General features: G+C 37.0%; 1 protein-coding gene across 2 annotated transcripts in view; it reads left to right on the top strand.

Moving 5' to 3' along the window:
- Nucleotides 1–249: 249 nt before the first annotated feature.
- CDH6 (cadherin 6) overlaps nt 250–23,913 on the top strand; it is a 118,813-nt gene continuing 95,149 nt past the window's right edge. Inside the window, exon 1 of one of the 2 annotated variants that reach the window (XM_011356442.2) lies at nt 250–439. The gene's annotated coding sequence lies outside the window, so the exon portion shown is untranslated. Of the gene's footprint in view, nt 440–617; nt 700–23,913 lie in introns of those variants that run through there. The other variant, XM_011356443.2, reaches the window with a different exon arrangement.

The raw sequence follows: 23,913 nt of genomic DNA on the forward strand, positions 1-23,913 counted from the left end.
CTAATAGCACAGGGAGCCTTTTGATAGTATAAAAGAGATAACAGACGGAGTCACATAAGTTCTACGTGTGTCTTAACCCCCCAAAAAATAATAAAGGAAAATAAAGAGAAGCCTAGGGCTGAGGGAGCGTTACAAGGAGCGAATTGCTCAGGACTTCAAACACAGGGAGTCATTCTGTCAAGGGGAGGGGGCGGGTGGGGGCAGGCACTGGGCCTCTCTAACAAAGTCCTCCTCTCTTTGCTCCCTCCCACTTCATTCACTTGCAAATCAGTGTGTGCCCACAAGAGCCAGCTCTCCCAAGCCCCATAACCTTCCCATCCCAAGAGCTGCAGTTTCAGCCGCGGCAGCAAGAACCGCAGAGCAGGCAAGCACAGCGGAGGAGGCACGAGCAGCCTGAGCGGGTGGCAGGGTCTCCCCGGGAGCAGGAAGGCAAGCAGAGGTGGGTTCAGTCTCTTTCTGCGGCGGTGGTAGTGGTTTGTGCATGCCTTTTCTGATTTTTAATTCTGTAGCTTCGATGGAAGCCAATCAGCGAGAGAGCCCTCTCCGCCCGGTGGGTGCCGCACGCTGGAGTTGGGAGGGAGGCTTGCAAGCCTGGGTCCTGGCGGGCGCGTGGGTCTGGCTACGCCGGCAGTGCTGCTGCCGCTGCCCAAGACGGGCGCTGCTTCCCGGGGAGCCTGGGCGCAGCTCCTCCGCCTTCTGGTAAGGCTGATCCACGGTGGGGCTGGCTGGGGGCATATGCAACGGGGCGGCCGGGAAGAACTCGCTGCCTTTCTCTTCGCTGGCAGAGTCTGCTAGGGGAGCGCCGGCATTTGCAAAGTTGGCTGGTTAATTACCAAGGGCGCTGGTGTGCACAGGGGACCCGCGGAGCTGTTTGGGGCTTGATTTATTTTCACCTGCCCATAGCATAAGGGTCTATGCGAGGGCTGTTTTGACTGAGTTACGTTTCTTGGCTTTGGAGTAAAGCAGTAAATCGGGTAGCTTGAAAACTCCTGAATGTTCCCAATAAGGAAAACTTAAGGTAAAGAGATGATTTGGCTCAGAGAAGGAGCTAAAGAAAACTGTTAGCTCGCTCGTTCGGGGCAATGCCTGCCAGCTCGCATAGGACAGAAACGCTTAGGTTGCAAGGAAAGTCTTACACTGGACTCCAAAAATGGAGCACACTGTCCAGGGAAAAGTCATGTGGAAAACACAGCTTGCTCGTGCTCTCATGGCTGGCCAGGCACAAAGCTGGCGTACAATGCCTCCACGGACTGAAGAGCAGAGCCAGTGCGCCTGGTGTTAGATGTCCGATGCAGGAAAAGTGAAGCCCTCAATGTGTTAATCCCGAGTTTAATAAAAAGGGACATTGCAATGTTGTGTACTGCAGCAGTTGCTGAGCTGGGATTACTTCTTCCGTAGTTAGATATTCTGCTAAGAGTTATCAGAGATCTTGCTTGAGGTGGGAGATGCTGGAGAGGTCAGCGTGGCGCTGAGAAGTGTTGTCACTGCTGCAATAAAATCCATATTTTATGGGGAGTTACATGCAGGTCCCCTTTCGTGCAAGGAGCTGTTCACCGGAGTTAACTACTGAGAACATTTAAGAACCAAGAAGTTTAATCATCTGAATAGCCACACATTTCTCTATCCCTCTCTCATTTTTTTTTTTGTAAAGACATTTTAATTATAATATTCTCACTAATGAGGTGTATCAAGCCCATGTCTCTTCCAATCTTCACTTTCACTTACTGAAGTACATAATGTGGGCAAAAAAGAGGTTTTTCCTATAAGAATGTTGCTGAACTAGCTGGTGCATACATGTATGGCTGCTCTGGAGGGGTGCGCATGCAAACTATGGGCTTCCTGAGTGTTCATTACCCAGGACGTGCAAACTCCTCCATGTGTTGGAAAAGGAACACAGGGATATGTGCCTAGCTAGCGCACAACTCTGAAAATGAAAAGCAAACATGCTTATGCAAATGGTGGCCCAGGATTGCTGATTTCTCTTCTTTTCTTGATAATGCCTTTACCTGGAAAGAAAAACCTTTAGGATTCTACTTTAGGAAAAAAAATCTCTTCCATTTTAGCTCGAGCATCATCCTTAGCATAATAGCACTCACATGGCTCTGTATTTGCTGTTTTAGAGAGCCGGAAAACAAATTGTGTGAAGGAAGGGGATATGATCAAGCAGATATCTTCATTACCTCATAAGGAAGAGGGCAAAGTTTATGCCAAAAGCCAGATTTTCAATACAGAGCCCGAAAACTTAAAAGAAACCCAACAATTTACTGGAAAATACAATCACACAGGATTACATCTCACCCATTTTTGCTCTTTGGTGTGTTCTAATTAAAAAGGTATTGGGGGGAAAATAAAAAGCAGATCTTTTCTACCTATTTTGATAGTTCATGGCATACTTTCGAAGCAGAGGAAATAACCAATTTCTGCAAAAAAGCATGAGCAGCAGAAGCACATTTTTGAAGGAAAATGGCAATGGTTTCGTTCTACTATACGTCTACAATTATCTTTTGCTGCCATTATAAGTAAGTGACTGACTGGTGGCTCCACAGGGACTTTTAGTCCCTTTACTATCTGGCTTTTACATCAATTTACTGCAATTACATTTCTTAATGCTAACTCTGTAAAGATAATATATAGAAACAAAATCATTTTCTACCAAGTTGCCTACTATCAGAAAATATGTATTTTACCTCCTCCACCCACCACTTTCATCAGTTTTACAAGTAAAAACTTACTCTGAGGCACTCTTCCTTTTTATGAAAAAAAACTTATCTTGCAAAATACTGCTCTGAAATACCTGAAACAGCTAACTAAAATTTGTAGAAGACACAACTACCGTTCCCGACCATCAAATGATACTTTCTTATTGCAAATGCTTCAATAACTTAGAACAAGTTCTTAATATCTAATTAGAGCTAATTGAGTGACTGTCCCATATAGGAATAAAAAAGAGATAAAATGTGATATTCTGAATAAAACAATGTATCTTCCCAAGGAAGTGAAACATGTGGTCCCCCCTTCTGGCCCTTACTTGCTTTGCAATCATAAATGCCAACTTACTAAGGCAACTTACTCTTTTGAACTGTCGAAACTTTTTTTAGTTGGAAGGGACCTCTAGCGGGTCAGTCACTTCATGCATTTCTCCCTGTAGTTCAGTTGCATCAAGGATTTTGTTGTCTAAGATAATAAGCACATGACAGCTTTTTTTTTTTCACAGACAAGTTTGTATTTTCTAATTTTTTCTATCTTGACATTCAAGCTAGGTCAAAATCATTATTATTGCTATCAGTTGTATAGTTCCTCTAATTTAAGGAACTCAAGAATATCTGCATAGTTTTCTGGGAATCCAGACTTATGGTAACTTATCTATGATTCCAAATAAAAGCAATAGCCAACTAAAAAGAATTTTACCACCATCAATATAAGATTTTCCTTATTTCTGACCTTACCAAGACTGTACTTCCTTCATTCACATTTACCCGATAATAATAGGCCTTTTAGCTATAACTCAAAAAGTTCCACGTGAAGAACCCCCGCCACTAGAGAAATACTTGCAGAAAAAAATTTAACCTTTCACAGACCCATGAGCATTCACAAGTTGTACTAAACAAGGCTTCCAATTTAAAGAAGCCCCCATTCAAATATGCATATATTAAAAGTCCAAAAACTGTTTAGATGCAAATGTCACCCTTCTTCTAGGAGGTGTTTTTTGTTTATAAGGCTATGTTATTTCTCTTTGATATATCACAACACATTTTAGGTAACCTACTTCTTAAAAAACTCAGTTACTTAAAGTAAGATAAGTTCTATGGGAGTGAATCAGCTTCTTCTAACAGTCTGCAGGTTTCAACTTCTAATTTAAAAATCTGTTCTAAAGTTTGAAATGTGTTCCAAATGAGATAACATCCGCAGAAGCCAGTTGCCTTATGCTGCTTGCTTAGTCACGGCAGCCCATTCTTTGGGGTCGATCAGAATTAGGGTCTCGTTTAAAAATAATGAACAGTGACTCAGTCTGAATTGCATTTTTTTAATAGCATTTCAGCCTAGCTAGTGTCTACTAAGCTTACCTTATTTGCTTCGCAAAAAGGTGAAAATGTAGATAATCAAAACTTCTCTGGTTTCAAATTTTTTTCTGAATAACGATTCTAAATACGAAGACTCAAGAACATCATGCTAATAGGAAAATTGCTAAAAGAATAAAATACATAGAGCACCCAGTTGTAACACTATTCCAATAAAATTAGAGAATATAGAATGTAGGACTTGGGTTGTTTCTTTTTCTCTTCCTTCTTTCATCTTTTTTCCTCCTACATTGGGATTTTTATTCTGTTTTGTAGACAGATGAGAAGTTGAGGCATTTTTCTGGATCTAACCAGTAATATTTTTGTTTGAGCGTTCCTCCTACGAAGTTTATCTGGCCTACACTTCCAAAATTCCTATTCCTAGGAATGCTCTCTTTTTCAAAACAGTCATATGAGAAACTTCAGGTTCTCCCTAATTAACTATAGAGCCAAATGTATATAGCCTTTGTAAACCCATAATTCACAAAGTAACAAGGTAAGGTAAGGGGAAAAGTACAAATAACTCTTCAAAAAGGTGATGCACCTTCATTTACTACAAAAGAAAAATGGAGTAAAGTTCTTTAAGCCAAAATGGCTGGGTCAGACGGGACCAGATACAGCCAGTACTCTAGCTGCTTAAGACTTTTACTTTGCTTCATCTGTTTAATATCTTTACACTAACAGTGTTGGGTGCTCATTTCTTCTATTAATCAGATCCTCTTGCTGAGATTTATAGGAGAAAGAGCTTAATTGAAGCCAGAATGTAACTATTAAATTGGATGTAAAGTATAAATGGGCAGCATTTATACTTTATACAATATGCAGTGCTATCTTGTAGACAAGAATAACTTATAAAGATGAAGAATATAAAGCTAGCCACTACAGAGAGTACGGTTTATTTTCATATTTTATCACTTGGAAGAGCACTGTGTTTTTGTCTTTCTATAATTTCCCAAATTGGTAGATCATCCAAAAGATGGTCAGGAGACCTAACAAGTTATAGGAAGAAAAAATTAAACTGAGGTGTCCAAGTGAGTAAAATGAAAAGAGATAAGGAAGTGAATTTTTACATAAGAGGGAAACATAAGAATAGCCTTAGAATCAAAGTTGCCATTTTTACACAAGGTACATTTTCTACTTTATAAATACTGCTACTATTAAATACAACTTTATAAACACAATCACATTGTTAACCTGTTTATAAACCCTACACTTCACCAACATGGAATGAAAATTTGAAAATTATCCTTAAAAAAAAAAATCGCCACCTAAAAGAAATGATCCAGCATGGATCATAAAATAACCACAGGAGCAGGTTTTTAAAAAAGTGGTCTGAACTCTCATGAGAACCAAAGTAAGAAGTTTCTTTTAGTGCCTTGAAGAATGTCAACTCTTTTCCTTCTATTATCTTTATTGTACTACAAGCTAAATAGATAAACTGTGTGTCCTTCTGACACCTGCAACCCAAAGTATACAAAAGATATACTGACCAAATATGTCGCCCATTTCAATCCTATATGTGGCATATCAAAATGAGACAACAAGAAAGACAGCCCACCCCGCCTGATAACAAATATGGCAAATATATAAATATAAATATATAAATGTATAAATATAAATATATAAATATATATATTTAGTCAAGATAAAAAAAGTGACCAGTAGGCTCAGAATTTTTATATACCCAAATAATAATGATTATAAAGTAAATAAAAATAAACTTTACCAAGTTTTTCTACGTGTCACACATTAAGTATTTTATGTGCATTCTATATAGTAATAGTTACTCAATAGCTCAAAAGGAAAATGTTATACTTGTATCCTCTTTATCTCTCTTTTGGTTTGAATTTCCAAGGAACTTCTGTTTGAGCCAAGCATTTTATGAATGTGCTGCTAACTAACACTTGTGATATCTTACAAGCAAAAGTGTGACTCTCTCTGAGAAATACAGAACAGCAGAGGGCATAGGAATGATTTGATTATTTTGACCACAGAAATGCAGATTTTAAGGCTGAGGAAAATGTGGGTTTTTCATTTTTGAAAAACCATTTTCAAGCATGCAATAGAGTTTATAATTGTAGTAAAAAGGACTGTGTGGGCCATTTGAGCATAATAATGGACTTTTTATAAGAGAATAAATTAGCTCCTCCCACTTAAATGAGAGCCTTATGTTGGAGGGAGTACTGCAGGAAGGTATTTAATTGGCATACGTATTTAACTGGCAAGGGGAACTCCTCACAGCACCCTTTGAGGGCATCTGTTCTTTCTCGGCACATTAACATATTTACTACGTACATAGCATTTGGGACTGTGGGAAGAGTTGAGTAAGACTATATTTATTTCCATCCTTATCTGATGGATAAAAATAATTATTTTCTTATTTTGTAAACACAATTTTGTCGTTTCATTACCATCACAGTTCAGTATTTGTTCTGAATGATTTCTTTACAAAGTAAAATCTCACAAAAAAGGAAGGAAGGAAGGAAGGAAGGAAGGAAGGAAGGAAGGAAGGAAGGAAGGAAGGAATCCTCTTGACACAGTAATATTATATATGGTTGGCATTGACGAGCCATTTCCATTAAACTCTATTCTATTGCCACCATTCAAAAAGTCATGTAGTTAATCCAGCCTTCAAGGAGAGTTTGAAAATTAGAAGTACACTTAGAGAATGTGAGACACAGAAAGGAGCTTAGAGATGACTTTACCCAATAGCCATTGCTTACATTTGAAATAATTGATGACCAAAGATATGAAGTGACTTGTCAGTGGATGTCTAAATACATTTTGTTCTTTTATCTGTATCTCTCTCCTGTAACTTAACTTGTAGTTGTTAAGTGTTATTGCTTTTTACCATCTCCACTTATTTCTGGTATTAAATATTAAAGATGAAATGTAAACCTACAATATTGTTATTTATAAATATGCTATGAAAGAGTACACATGGAAACTTACAGAGAAAATACACAGACTTCTTTAAGAATTTCATGTGTTCATACTATTTTGTAAAGCTCCTGTTGCAAAGAATTAAAATTGTCCTTTGAAATTTTGACCAGTACTTGGGGGACACATGGTAAAATTCAGGTTTTTTTTGTTTTATTTGTAATGGCCTGATGGCAATTCTGAGTGAGCTTTATTTAAATCAGTGATACCCCAGGCTAGCCAAACTCATGACCCTCTTTAAAAAAAAAAAAAGTTTACTGACTGCTCAGTGGTCAGATATGAAAAATGATGACAACTTATTGAGTTTTCAAAAATCTCAATTTATTTAATTTAAAGGACTCAGACAGTGAACATCTTACTTCTTTGGAGTTAAAATGTCAATTCTTTCATGAAAGAGTATGGATAGATTATGTTGTTTTTCCCTTGCCAAAACTGAAATCTGGCAAGCAACCCAATGTCATCCTCCTCCCTTAAAAAAAAAAAAAAAAAAAAAAAGTACTACTAATGTTCCATGAAATCCAAAAGTCTAAGGACCACTGGGTTAGATAATGAATAACTTCATGATGAGTAATGATTGACCTAGTTCTCGTCCATCTTATCTGGATGAATGAAAAGTTAAGGGGAATTATAATGACATTTAAAACAGCCAAAACAACAAACTAAAGTCATTCAATCAAAAGGTATCTTTTGATCCCTTAATTAAACCAAATAGAGATTAATACTAATACTTGGAATACTAATATAATCTTTGCCTATATTGAAAAGACCTCTAAAAAGGTGCTTTGCAAAGCTTATGGCCAGAATGTGCCATAAACAATAAATGTGCCCACTTGTTTACACAGTGGATTATTCAGTAAAAATCAGTTTTAAATTTACGTATCTCTAACTTGATAAGTTAAAGAAAATTCAGCTCAACCATAAGTTAAAGAAAATTCAGCTCAACCATATACTTAACCATATACATTGTAAAAGGGGTGTCTTTTTTCCCTAAAAGTGAACTTTATACAACTGTAGACAAATTTTCTAAAGTGTTGATTTGTATTTTAAAGTATGCATTTTTACTTTAAAAAGCAATTGTCTTCTAGCATATCATATAGATTTCGGTCATAAAAATTAGCTTATCATATTTTTAGCAAAGCTTAAACCTCCTTTGCAGGATTTTAAAAAAAGAGAGAGTTTCATTAATCTACTATGATCCATTTTATAAAATGTTTGAAACTGCTCAATTTCACGAAGTCAAGTAAAATATTCTAAGCTCTCCTTAGCAACAGGTTCTAATTTAACACAGATCAAAATAGTGTGGTTAGAGTAAGTAATCACCAATGCATAATGATAAAATCCACCAAGCCTGTTATGTTATTGCCAAATCGTAAATTGAACTAAGTAGAGCTACTGTATCTCCCAGCAATTATTCTCATATTAAACTACTTGTTTAAAAGTATCTAGTTGAGATTTCATCAGTGTTTCATAAAGAATTTAATTCTATGAGGAAGGTCTTAAGATAAACTTCAGTGCCACAGTTTCGCTCTTTTTCTGACTTATATCTCCCTTTTAATCAAAAAATAGATGTTTGGGTCAGATCTTAAGACCGCAGAATAAAGGGGTCACTTACTGATTCATGTCATCAAGAAGAGGTAGTCCCAAACCTTAAGGTCCAGAAAGTACAATCTCTGCAATAATTTTTGCATTCAAAGTACATTTACCTACAGGTAAACTGCCTTTAAAATAAGTACTGACATGCCAAATATGGGCCTCATGTTTTAAAATTTTGTCTCCTGATACTTCCTTTTCTCCCTCAAGTTTGCTTTAAATTTGCAGATACCACGTTCCACCATATCTTTCCAAATAGCACCATGGTTTGTTTTTCTTTAAAACTTTCCCACCTCGAAGTTAAATATATATGTACTTTGTGTTCTGAAAAACAATGATATTAAAGAGATGGCTACAATAGAGGGAAAGACACTGCAAGATATCTAGAGATCATGTGAATAACCACTTACTCACTAAAGAGAATGTTAAGTAGGACAGTTAATGTATTTAAAATATTAAGTTGAAAGCTACATGAGAGTAAAATGCTCTCAAGTGACAAAGTTTAACGTGATGTAATGAAAGACTTTTATATAGTGGACAGAAAGAGAGGAGAAATTATTGAAAGCCTATGCTAGATTAATTGGGCACTGAAGAACAAGAAGTTTGCTTTGCATCCTGGATGTTCTGTACATTGATAGAGCATATGTTTGCTTTCCAATTTGTCACTAAATTAAAATGAATTTTTAAATGGCTTATTTTCTTTCTTTTTTCTCCATATGACATCTTTTCATTATGGCTGGTTAGTGAAACCAGTCACAGAAAATGAGAACCAAACCTTGCCTGCTTTGTAATTAAGAAATATGCACTAATATCCATGATGTTATAAATAAAGACTTTAAAGCAAGTAGTGAAATTTGGGCTTCATGTTAAATTCAACAATCCAAAGAAGCAGCCACAAGATTCCAACTTCTCAGGAGATGTTGTGCTTGTCAAATACTTTCCAGTTTAAGTTTTACCTGATTGACAAGTTCCTAAAAACGATGGGAAAACTTCTGGAAAATTCCTTATTTGATTCCCTAAACAGCAAAAGCCCACCTGATACAAACATAAGATGGCTTATGAAATAGATAAATACAGGTGGGGAGAAAGGAGAAATTTATTTTAAAATAATCACTTCTCCATCTCAAGATCACAGTTTAAAGGTGAAGGAATCACTTGTAAATGTAAGCCCATAGTGAGCTCTCAATAAATGTTTACTGGGTGAAATTGTCATAAAAGCTGCAAAAGATTCTCTTAAATATTTTTCCAATTTATTTCTTATTTAAGCTTATTCATGCCAGTGAAAAATACAATTTTTCTATCCCATGCTACTAATTTTTAATAATTCTGACTCCTTTACAAGGAGCCAATTTCAAATAAAACCTTATCAATGGTGTCCTGAGAGCTGTAGGGACTAAGCATGTAAATAGAGATGCTGAGCTTTCAAAAGCAGACCGCTAGACCTCTTCTTCCTCCAGGCCGACTTTTTATTAAACTTGGTATTAAACAATGTTGCCTGGAGCCTGATTAACAATTTATGCCTTCCTAAGCAGATTAGCAGAAGTCTGTCATTTTGATTTTTTAATTCTTAATTTGTGCTTGGAAACAAGATCGGCCTCTGAGTTTACACTTTCAATATATTTTATTTTTCAGAATGCAAACCTAAACATTTTTCTTTCTGAGATATTTTATTCTTTTACAGTTTTTGTATCCATGTGTGTTACTATGTATTTTCTATGATAAATAAAGCACTTCCTTTTTGCAAAATGAGTGACTTTTTCCACCTGATTCAAATAATCTTATATATTCTTTTTAAGATATTTTAAATCTGTTACTTTGGCAAAAATAAGAAAGATTATTGGGAAAACTGAGTAGGGTAATAATAAAAGCAAACAGTACAACATTTCAGGAACTATTCTAAGTGTTGTACATGAATTTAATGTTTACAATAATGGCCTGAAGTAAATACAGTCAATTTTCCCACCTTTAAAGACAAAACTGGGAGACAGAAAAGTTAACCAATTTGCCCAAGATCACACAGCTCTTACTTATCAGAGGTAAAATTAAGTCCTGACAGTCTAGATAGTCCATGCTCTTAAATATTAAACTATTGTGTCTCTTATGCTCTAAAACATATGGATGTGTGTGTATATACATATATATGTAAATACATACACACACTCAGATGATAGATAAGACAGATTCAAATGTATGTCAAATCAAAAAATGTCAAAGATGGAGGAAAATATATATACATAATATATGTAACATGTACTCATTTCTCAGGACTCAAAAATATTATTAGAAAGAAAACACATCCTTCTTTTTCATCTCTCATTGAACTTATCAGTGTATTCACATAACAAGTTAGATCAATTAATGACAGCCCAAAGCAGCAGATATCAGCCTTACAAAAGCCTTTCAGCTTTAGGCCTAGCTCTCCACTTTAAATTGAGTCAGTCGTGCAATCACTTACTGTTGGTCCCAAGGGGAACCTAGCAAGAGAATTTGAAGGTTCAGATTCATCATTCATTAATTTATTCATTCTAAAATATTTATTGAGGACCTCCTGTGCCCAATACTGGAGAGACAATGGATAACAAGACAAACGTCCACTTAATTTGGGAGAAATAGTTAGATCCTTTCCTCATACTCCATAGAAGATGAATCTCAAATGGACTAAAGATTTATGGGCACGAAATGAAACTGTAACTTTACTAGTTGACAATTAGGTAAATATATGTTTACAATCTTTGGATAGTAATGGTCTAGCTAAGCACAAAGCCAGAACTTGAAAATAAAGTAAAGAAAGATGGCATCATTAGAATGCATGTTCTATTATCAATGGGCCAATAGTACCAGCTTTGTATATAATAACAGGACATTCACAGTCGACTATATTTTGTCTTCTCCCCATACTTACATCTAACAAGAATACAAAAATTAGTCTTTAGTTTCAGGTTACATTATGATTTGTAGGGTCTATATTCATATTCAGGTTTCGCTTTTCACTTCCTGCCCCAGTTGAAAAAGAACCACCATATCTTTCTTCACTAACAAAGGCTTATTAGAGGTTTGTTTTAGATATGATGCCCCAGAATATTTCCATAGCATTTCTTTCTCTAACCCCTATGATTTCCCCAATGAGTTTTCCATACGGCATACAGCCTTCTATATACTGGTCAGCAGAAAGGCATTTCAGCAAGAAATCATTTTACACAAGAAAACCAGCTGAAATTTAAGATTTAGACAACAGGATTTCAATGCAATAACCACTTAATGAACACTTTGTGCAAAGGCACTGTGTTGGATGCCATGGATACCACTATGCTTTGAAGTCAGGTTGGTTACAATATGTATTGTAATATTAAATATGACAGAATCTGCAATTTTGAAATTTATTTAACGAATAAATATATTCTGTCAGGATCGACCTTTCAGTCATGAAATAGATTAGGATCTATCATTGCTAAATCTAGAGTCTAATGTGTTGAAACTGAAACTTGGTACTGATACTCAGCTTTCCTGGTTGCTTATATCTGGTTCCCAACTCATCCTCACCTGGCCAAATCTTATGGATCTTCAGGGAAAAGGTCAAGAATCTGTTTGTCCAAGCAACTTTCCCTGATCTCCACTCACCTATCCTGCTCAAGGCTAATAGCTTTTACTTAGCCTCAATACAACTGTAAACATGTATTTCCAAAAGTTTCTACATTATTGTCTAGTTCTCAGCTATCACACTGGAAGCATCTAGAGAATGAGGTTTCTGGGTCTTATTTTTACCACTAAAACATAAAACTGTTTTAGACAAATGGCAGGAATACATTAGATGTTTGTGGAAAGAACAAGTGGAGAGTGTTCATTTTTAAATTCTGGACTACATTTATATGCTTTTACATTGTTCATGTTGGATGTTAATTTTCTTATAATCTAATTTCCTTTGGACACACTGTGGGAATACATTTAAGAAAGTTGGTGCCAGCCTCCTAGATTGTCCAGACCAAACAGGTATTCCCAATAGAAAGGTGATATCCCCTGGATGACCATGGTAACTTTGGCCAAATGTCTGAAATAGTGTGACAGACCCTATAACTGGTGGGTCTCCTCATACACTACTTGAGCTTTTCGTTTGGGATATTTTCTTATCTAAAAGTTGGCATAGCTTTGTACACTCCGACCTATGGCATAGAATTGTTTACAGTTTTTATTTATGTGTTCAGGTTGAAAACAGGCTAAATATTTTCTCTTTGGTTTAGACTAGTATGATAAACCTTGGGTATCTTTCAGTTTATTATCCACCCAGAGTACTACATTGAACTGAATTTACAAAACAATTTACAGAACACTCTTATGTACATGTTTTATGAGCAAAATCATTTTTCCCTTAAATTCCTACCCTGGAAAGGTTTCTTGAAGTTCTATAGGAAGTCTAATACCAGATTCTAAATACCCTCTTATAACCTTGAACATGGATATACAAAATAGATTAAATTAAATTCAACTGATTATATAGTCCTATTTCATTCCTTAAGTGGCAGTCAATACATGTAATAGGATCTTCACGAATATTATTTGGCAATGAAATATGCGGTTCAGCACAGCTCCGAGTATGCCAAATGTTTTGTAAGGTGGTGAGATGAAGTGGGAAAGGTTGAGATGTTCTTTATACTTCCCCTATTTAATGTGATATCCATCAGCCTGAAGTCAAAGGTACATAGAGAATTTTAAACTTACTAATTAGTAAAAGTTCGTTTGTTTTATATAAGTGGATTTCCTAGACTGGAATAGGCACCATGGTACATTCTGGAAATTTTCTCTATTGCATGTCACCACTATGGGAAATTGTAACTTATCCAAGGATAAGGAGTAGAAACTATGGGTTCAGAAGCAATAAAAAGTCGACTGCCATCACTGTTTTTCTGCCTCCGCACCATTCCTTTAACACTTTAAATCAGTAACATCTCCCATTAACACAAGAGACCTAACTGTGTAGGGACAGTCCTCCCGCACACTTTACATCCCACACTTTAGAATGATAAATAGAGAATTAAAGGATTTTCAGAAGTGATTAAGCTAGTGGGGGTAAAGGGAAAGCCAATAAATAAGCCTATTAACAAAGGAAAGGCGATCAGAAAAGCAAGCTACAGTGATTCACGGTCAGCATCCTAAAGATGTGATTACTTACTCTTTCTCACTAAGTCTGTGTCAAAGGTATTTCATTCTGTGTATTAGGATGCTTTGGGCTATGGGTAAGAGAAAAAAACCTTTCCAAACTGGATTAAGAAATAAATAAAATTATATTTATATAAAAGAAAGCCTATGGGAAAGCAGGCTCCAAGTGATCCATAGATGAGTGGTGTCATCAAAAACTCACACAGAATCTTTCTGTTTCTCCATCATGCATCAAAGTCATTCAACCAGTGATTTTCCTCAGACTTTAGGATGGTTGCCAGTGGCAGGCGAGTCTACATACTTGTTTATTCTTTCTAGCAGAGAGAGACTAACCTCTCTTACAATCAAGGATGAAGGGTAGTGCCCTTCAGTCTGCTTGAGCCAGCTCAGGTCATACAAACACTCTTAATACATCATTAATTGCTGAGAAATTCCATATGCTAATTGGCTTTTTAGACTAAAGATTCATTCTTGGGTCAGCTGCCCTTGTCCCTGTGTATGTATGTTTAAGGGAAGGAAGCTACCTGAACAAAACTGGAATTCTATTCAGAAGAAATAATGTGAGAAAGGGATGCTGGGTAGTCAGCTAACACTGTATACTACAATTTAGTCTCTTAAAATCAATACTGTTCTAAGTGAAAATCTAAGTGCTATATTAAGTGAGTGATTCAAATGGGATTCAGTTTAATAAACTATGGCTTTAGAGGTAATAGATAATATGAAAACCCACCTATTCCATCAAGGGAGGGATACCTGCAAAATGACAACTAGAGCAATACTGAACCATCTAAATGACCTCTTTTCCTTTTATTTTACTCTGTACATGAAGTGGATTTTTGGTGTATTTGTTTTGGGAACAGACTGACTAGAAATACATCACTGTCCAAAAAAAAAAAACAATTTTTTTTCTTTCAGGGATTTGAGGCTTAACTAGCTGGAAGGAAAGTATAATTTCATTTTGTTCTCATAGTCTCATTTAGAAAATAACCTTAAAAGATTCAAAGGACACCATGCCATGTGAGCATTTTCCTTGCTCTCAGGGGCCTTGGCTTAGACTTTAACTCTTCTAGTATGTTCTAAAGTATTTCCTTAAGCAACATTTTTGCCTTTAGCACTGTCCTAACCACTGGAGCTTTAAGAAATCTTTAAAAAGTGTTGTTTAAAAATAGCATCACGAAACAATTTCCTTTTCTCTTTATTGTTAAAAATATCTCGAAATTTTTTAAGAACTTTTTTCTTTTAGTTTTTATTTGAAAGGCAAGTAAGCCGAAATGCAGATATTTATCTAAATCCAAGTCAAAACATTATGAGAAATACTTATAAAATTTAAAAATGAAAATCCAATAGAGTGCTGCCACTGGGTAATTTTAAGCAAAAGTAGGGTTCTAGTTTTTTATTTTTACAAATACATTTATGGGGATGTGATGTATGTCACACAACATGTTCCTGAAACATCCTGTAATAAAGTCAAAAGTCTGAAATCATACCTTTTTTTCCCTAATCTTATTTGTATTCCTTAGAGTTAACCTTGCCAGTGTGAGTTCACCTCTCTGCAAATGTTTAACTATAACAAAAAATTTTTCTTTTTCTTTTTTTTTTTTTTTGCATAGCAATTTGGGGACAGAATTAAGGAGCCATGACCATTAAAGCTTCATATTTAGTTAGATGAGTTATGTGTGAAACTTTGAGGAAAGGGGGCATCTTTTATCATTGAGTTCTTACACTGTCCTACTTTTGCATGACAAAGGGAGTCCCAGGCTGATTGTGTAGGTTCAATGACTTCCCTGTCGGACAGATGACCCTATTGGACATTTCGATTAGTTCAGTTTCCTTCCACACAATGAAGATAATGATAATTTCAACTTCATAAGGGTGTCCTGAGGAGTAACTAAGATAATGCTGAAAACAACTTTAGCACAATGCCAAGCACATAGGCAGCACTCCCAAAATGTTAGGTGTTTCTGTTATCATTTCTTACAAATTTTAAATCAACGTGAAGGTCCTGGGTATTTTTAACATGCTGCAAGCTTTTTTATTTTTTAATTTCACTAATTGGAATGAAGCACAGCATTTTTTATGTCACAAATGTAATGTGCCACTGGGGGCAATCTGCCCATAATTCTACTCACTGAAACGTGTTTTGGCTGACACAGTGAATGTGCCAAATATGGCTTAAATTCAGAATTTCCTCGGAGCCTCTTCAGCACGATTCCCCAGAAAATCTGCAACCCGAGCCGGGTTCTTCATTTCAGTTTGCAAAGGTGTGAACTAACTGAAGCCAAAACGAAGTGAAAATGGTAGAAGCAAATTCTGTTCAGCGCTGTGTTGTCCTGGCCTGTGGATATTAATCTAACCTGTTTGCCAGCCCGCCCTGGTCCAGGTGGTAATAACTGGAGAAAAAAAGCAAAAGATCACAACTGTGGCACCAGAAACTCATGGCGCTCACATGAGAATGCACGTGTATGTGCGGCAGCACACACACTCACACACTCACTCACTTACGCCTCCACTAGCAAAACTACCTCAAACCAAACCAGGAAAATGAGGCTCTGGTTCGAGATGGTGACATAAGGGGGTCCTGAACTCCTCCCCTTCCAACACACCAAATCTACAGCTACACGTAAAACAACTGCCTCTGGGGGATTAAAAAAAAAAAAAAAAAAAAAACTAAAAACTGGCTGAGTGGCTCACACAAGAGGCCACATTACCAGGCGAGGCCACAATGACCGTGGGGATGGAGGACTCAAACCCTGGAGCTTCTCCCTAAAGCAGTCTGAAGGTCTGAACCCCAACACTGGGCACTCCCATCTTATAAGACCCGCACCTGAGAGAGAAGCCTCCAAAACCCCTAGCTTTAAAAACTAACAAGGCTGGAATCCTGGAAACCCAGGGGCTATAGGGAGCTGAGAAACGGACGGCGTTTAAGAAGGTCGCACACGCTCAGACTCACCATCCCGAGGGCCCACCACCAAAGCTGTGCAGCATCAGAGCGCTCGGACTTCTTGTGTGAGAGGCTCATTTTCTTATCTCCGAGCTTCCGCCTGCGGGTCAAGCATCCGATTTCACACGCGTTTAGGGGGCGTGTTGGGCTGCTCTCTGCGGGCAGAGACTGGTGGGCGCCTTCTCTGAGCGCGCCCTCCGCCTTGCTGCAGGCCCGGGGCGCCATCTTTACTGTTCCTCCGCCTTGCTCCAGGCCCAGGGCGCCATCGTCTCGCTCTCCCTCTCACACAGTCCAGAGCGCCTGTAACGCTGGAGGGGAGCCATTACAGGCATCTGGTGGCACATTTTCCAGCTTGCCGCCCTAGGGATGCCTAGGTTCTGGGTCCCACAGGCTCGTGAACTGCTGCTTGGCAGGCAGCCACCTCCAGGATACTGCACAGATAGTCGACTGACACACACCCTGAGTCCTGGCCTTGAGCTTTGGCCTGTGAGACGGGCTTTAGATTTGGCACAGACGTAAGGCCCTAGGCTCAGGGAGTGCAGGCCGAACTCAGCATCTTCGCGGCCTCCCTCGGTCTCGCTCCAGCTCGCGGTATCTCGCAGGTGCAATTTTCTACACTGGTCTGCAGCCCTGATTTTTGCAGCTGCGTCCGGAGGATTTCCTCTGGATCACCTGGTGCTGGTGGCCACTCGGCTTACGCTTATGGTCCCACAGCACTGCGTATATTTGAATGAGCCTTTTTCCTATAAAGTTTACTTTTATGCTTATAATTACAAAACTATAAAAATTTGACAAATAAGTTGCCTTGTGTCATACTGATAATAGTTAAATCTATTCAAAATGATATTTTTATTACTTAGACACAGAAAAATGTTAATTTCAATTCCTAGTCATAATTGATTCCACAAAGTCTGTGGAATCAATATAAGACATTTAAGCATAAAAAACATCTGGGGGAAGTTGAATGAAAAAAAGTTCAATAAGAAAAGGAATGGCATAAAACTTCTGACTGTTAAAATGATCTTGTTCACATATGTTTAAATGAGACATTTTGGCTATTGAATTGCTATTGGTGACATTGGAAAAAAATTTTAAGCGATTTGATAGTTTGTTTTAATGTTAATATTTGCAGTTGGCCAGAAATTACATTATTTGCAACAACTTACATTTAGAGTAAAATATTTTAGTTGTTAACTTAATGTGGAAGAGATATAGATTTTTTCAGTATTATTTTAATTGAAATGCAAGCAAAAAGTTTGAGGTCCCCTATGGTAGACCTTGGAAGATTACACATGTATTCTGCCACTCGTATAGGTACAAGCTTAGCTGAACATGTTTTTGCTCTGAGGCTCTGGTTCATCCCTAAATATACCAGTTAGGGCACTTCTGTAGCCAGCATTACCCAGAAACCTAGTCCAGGTAGCTCTGAACCAAACCCAGACTAATTCCTTTGCACGGTCATTCCCCTAACACGAGTGCAAAAAACATCAGACCTACAAGTCCTTCCTGGCAGGTTTCCATTTTTAAGGTCTCCTGAAAACAATATGTTGATCAAAAACAAGACACACACAGAGTCAGATGAGTCCAATTCTGTATTTCTCTAACTCTATACTCTATACTGTTATCCTTATCCTTAAAGATAAGGATAAGGATAACAGTATACTCAATTTTCATTACAAATGCAATACTTATCCTAGTTTTCAACTTAAAAACTCAGATTTAAGTGGTTTTACATTTTTTTCCTAAAAGCGACAGGGCTACATGTAACATATTAGTATTTGGGGACTGTATCAGATACTGCTCATGCACTATTTCACATCCCCTCAGCTTGCTCAGTCTCTCATTCCAGCCACTGCCATGATGATCAGTTCTGCACAGATTCTGACCCACTTCTTGCAGGTGCTACCTGATGGTCAGTCCTGTGTCATGCACACCTTGCCTTCTACTCTGGGGCTTCTTTGTTGATGCCACAGAGTAAGACACCACAGGAACCTGTTCTGTGCTAAACCATATACAACCCTGAAGTACAGGTGATTTGTCCTAAGAGGTGAACATTTGATAAGTGGGGGCTGGGAGCCTATGGTTAAATGTTGCTCCCTTTCTTCCCCAGAAGAGATGGTCCTGAAATGCATTTCATAGGGTTTCTAGGATGATCCCATGAAGTGGTGGCCAACTTGATAACACTTCTTGTATCAGTTCTCCTTCTTCTGGCTTTGCTGCCCCAAAATACTGCTGTCTGGAAAAACACTCCCCAATACTTTGCTGGGTCAAAATGTATATACATTTTTAATTTTTTGAGAAACCTCCAGACTGTTTTCCATAGAGGCTAAACCAATTTGCAAACCCACCAACAATGTACGAGGGTTCCTTTTTCTCTACATCTTCACAAACACTTGTTCTTTGATTTATTGATGATAGCCATTCTGACAGTATCAGGTGATATCTCATTGTAGTTTTAATTTGCATTTCTCTGATGATTAGAAAAATGATCTTGAGCATCTTTTCATTTGACTATTTGTAAAGATCTATGCACCCCAACATTCATAGCAGCACAATTTACAATAGCCAAGATATGGAAGCAACCTAAATGCCCACCAAAGGATGATTGGATAAAGAGTTATGGTTCATATATACAATGGAATATTACTCAGCCATTAAAAAAAATGAAATCCTACCATTTTCAATGACATGGATGGACTTAGAGGTTATTATGCTGAGTGAAAAAAGTCAGAGAAAGATAAATATCATATGATTTCACTTATATGAGGAATCTAAGGAACAAAAAGAACAAACTAATCAAAAACAGACTCACAAATATAGAGGATAATTTGGTGACAGATATGGGTGAAGGGTTAAAGAAGTACAAATTAGTAGGTGATAGATGGTCATGGAGATGGGGAGCGAGCATGGCTTAGGGAATGCAGTGAGCATTAATATATTGGCTAGGGGGAAAACCAGAGGAGAGAGGAGCAATTAGGGAGATTGTTTCATAAACTATATAAATGTATAACCAATGTACTGTATACTTGAAACTAATTTAAAAAAATCATTTCCATGTAAGTACAAAAAATAAATGAGGGAAATTAGTTACAATTCTAAAAACCAAGGCTTCTGGCTGGTTGAAACTGTTTTTCTAGCCCAACTATGTGCCCCTGAACCACCTCCCTTTGCTATTCCCTATTCGTATTCTTCCAATAGTCATTCATTTATTCATATTCCTGCATTCATTTATTCATTCTTATTTTCAACAAGTACTGATTGCTTGCTGACTGTGTGCTAATTACAGCAGATACAACGGTGAACATAATTCCTGTTTCCCTGAGAATTTTTCATATCCAGGCAAATTCTCAAAAATCACTGGTAGGGGACACTTTGAATGCATTTTCCTCAACTCTGAAAACACAAATGCAAGCCACTTCACAGACTGGATAATGGATGATGGGAAAGGACTTTAGAGCCCAAACAATGAAAGTACATAATGAAAGCTGCACTATGCCCATTGAAAAATCTCCCAAGCAGTACATGTCACAGACATTCACATGTGGGACAGTGTACATTTTACTGCAAGGATGAATTAGTTAAAGTCAAAGCTATCTCCAGACCACACACAAAGGAACTACCTGCTGGTGTCCCCATCCTTGTGCGGAGCTCAGCCGGAAAACAGGTGCCGCTTTGCTCTTGGGTGAAAAGCTGTGGAGAGTAGGTGTTGGGTAAAGGAAAAGAGCAGACTGTGAGGTGAAAGAAGGCCTGCCTGAGCAGTAAACTGCTGCTTAAACAGGTTTACACAAAATGTGATTGTACGTCATTTTAACTGCCTCTAAAAGTCTTTTTTTAAAGCCTTTACGGAAGTAGTTTCCTCTTTTCCTGTTGTGCCATCATTTGGCAGATGCCTCTGGGAAAGAGGGCTCTTTCTAAAAGGCTTTTAAATAATATTGGTTAAAAATTACTTTGAAAGCTATCTGCTGAATAGCACCTTGCCCTCTTCCTCTTGCTCTCCCCAGCGTGTTTCTTTTTCCCCAGCTCTATGTGATTTGCCAATTACTTCCTTCAGAAACCTCCCTTGTTCTCTGACATCTGTGCTGACATAACATCTCGTCCTGGCAGGCAACTGCCGATTCTCATTGGAAAATGATTGCTAAACATTTCAGTACCAATTCACAAGAAGAGTTCCCTCCACTGGCACCTTAGAAACTACCATTGTTCCTCATAACTGAATCCAAGCCCTTCTTTTTGTAACTCTCTACCCTGTGCCCTCCAGGGTTCTAGAACAGCATGAGTGAGTATGGCCCATCCTCAAAGGAGCGTGGCTTACCAGAGGGTATCTTGAGCACCAAAAAAGTGCACAGAAGGAATCTGGTTTACAATAAACAAAACAAACAGCAACAACAAAAACTGACCAACAGGCTGGGAAGATGCCAAATGCACTAGGCAGTGCTGGTGATTTCAGAAAGAGGTCATGGTGATGTGTCAAACAACTAAACCATTCTTGCTTTTAAAGTTTTTCAGGATTAAACTCTGCAGGCCATTTTTACAACAAACTATCATCTGTATATTTTTTTAAAGGCATTAATTAAGTTTAGCTCTGACACCCAAGAGTAATGGTCCCTGACCTGAGCCCTGACCTCCAACTAGGGATTTCTTATGAGGCTAATGGTTGTTGCACAATCAGATCTGTGTCATGTATTGAATTTAGGTCAAAGGATGACTGCTCCCTGCAGAAAAGAGAAATAACCTTTCTCAGTCACCATTTCATATTAGCATAGGCCCATCTGCTCAAGATCAAAAATAAATTGTGTTGTATCTAAAAGAAATCATATTGGGAGAAAATCACATTTTGAAGCCAAGGCAAACAGCAGAACTACATTTCTGTAAGCCTTTATTTACTGATTGCAGATAAATCTTGACCTGAAATTAATGAAAAATGTGAGCATGTCCTGGTAAAGTTTTGGACACTCAAATGAACTGCCAACTTTGAATGATTTTCTACTATGTCTTTCCTCTTGCTACTTTCAAAATGCCTACCTACAAAAAGTTTGAAACTTTGATGTGCAAAGCATTACAATTCATGATAACTCATTCATGAAATCCAGTAGAAATGGATCAAGTCTCACATATTAATGATTAAATATAAATGTTTTTTATCTAGTTGCTATAATTGAAATTATAGTCCTGCTGCTGAGGCGATATCTTACCCAATTTGAGATAAATTGGCAAAAATGAGAACTGTAAATGCCTTTCTGCTATAACTCTCTCTAAATAGTCTCTTGAATGATATCAATCACTAACTTTAACATTTTAACTATACTTACAAGAAAAGGATGTTAGTAACCACCAATCAACTAGTTAGTGATGCTTTATATGATAGTTTACTTTTATTGAAAATATTTAGTGAATTTTTAAATCCTTTAAATACAAGTGTAGTATCTGAATTAGATACTACATTTATTGAGCTATAATAAACTTTTGTGGGTATGAATATCATTCAATCCATGCTTCAATGTACTGTAGTTCGTATACTGGATCCCTGAAATAATTTAAAACATTTAATTTTCTTAGTAAAAACATGCCTTTAAGAATGCTATGAAAGTGATATGTTAGGGGGAACTATCAATATTCGGGTAATAGAAAATGTAAAACCAAATAACTTGGGGCCAATTCAGTTCTACCATGTAAAATAATGCTGATGGGAGCAAATCAATGCTTGGAAAATGTAGCCTAATGGAATATAACTCTAATAAAGTTAGGTAAATTGTGAATCCTATATATTATGGTGTGTGGAAGACTCATTGCTTATTCCAAAACAGTGATTTTAATGTTTCCATGTCTAATCTAAAGAGCATTGTCACATGTAAGCATATTCAGAGTAGTGATTAAGTTCAGGAGTCAGAGCCTTATCTGGATTCTCACCAGCCCTATGCCCTTGAGTAAATCACTCAATCACAGTTATATCAATCACTCAATGTCTTACCTCTGTAAATTATTGTGAGGATTAAATGAGATATAAGATGATCACACAATTCTTGGCTTACAATAGGTAAATCTTGACTATCGTAATTAGTATTATTATTTTATTATTATTAATTTTCTATTATTAATTATTCTATGCAAGTAAAAACATAACTCCTGAATAAGTTCTCTCTCTCTGTCTCTCTTTCTCACACACACACACGCATGCATAAGAAAATCAGCCATCTCCCTTCATAAAATCAAACCTAAATTATCCAATTTGACAGAAAAGAGAGAAGCTCCACATAGAAACCAGGAAACAGATGACCTAAAACCTGTTTTTCCTGACAATGACTGTATTGTAAAATATGGTTACCATCGTAAAGCAGGAGGTAGACTTTTTGATTTTTTCAAAATCTGCACCCTCCTACACCAGAAGTATAAAGGAGTCTCACATGTTTACAAGTTCTACCAGATAGTCTTCTACTACATTATTTAAATCATTCACTTATGCAAACATTCAACATATTTTTAGAAGTTCCATCTGACATATTTTTTGAAACCTTGGGGTTTTTTGAAAAAATAAATGAAAGAAACAAATGAATGAGCCAGTTCCTGGACTTAAGAATTTTATTTGCAATATAATGTTTATTTTGTTGATTCAGTTGCACAAAACCATTACACTGAATCTCTTAGAGGAAAATAATATGTTGTTGCTCTAATACAAGGGTCAGCAATCTATAGCTCAGGCCAAATCCAGCCACTGCCTGTTTTTGTATGGCTTGCGAGCTAAGAATCATTTTCACATTTTTAAATGGTTGAAGAAAATCAGAAGAATAATAGTATTTTATGACAATTATATAAAAATCAAATTTTGGTGCCCATAAATAAAATTTTATTGGAACAAATCATTTGTGTATTATCTATGGCTGCTTTCATACTGCAGTAGCAGAGTTGAATAGTTGCAGCAGAGACCACAGACAGCCTACAAAGCCTAAAATCTTTACTATCTGGCTCTTTATAGAAAGTCTACCAACTCCTGCTCTAATACAGCAAGTCCTGCTACAAAAAAAAAAAAAAAAATTGTACAAGCAACATCCAACTTAGCAACAGACTTTATACCAAAACTTCATTTGGAAGTCAATTGTCCATGAATACAAAATTATAAATGACAATTTGATTCCTTAGCCCACCCACAAATGCTAATAACTTATAATTTATTTTAACTTTAGTACTAAGCCTGAGCTGTTAAGTTTGGAAATAGGTGGCCATAAGTTGCAAAGAAGA

This window comes from Pteropus vampyrus, unplaced genomic scaffold (assembly GCF_000151845.1).
Source record: "Pteropus vampyrus isolate Shadow unplaced genomic scaffold, Pvam_2.0 Scaffold27, whole genome shotgun sequence".
In the NCBI taxonomy this organism is placed as follows: domain Eukaryota; kingdom Metazoa; phylum Chordata; class Mammalia; order Chiroptera; family Pteropodidae; genus Pteropus; species Pteropus vampyrus.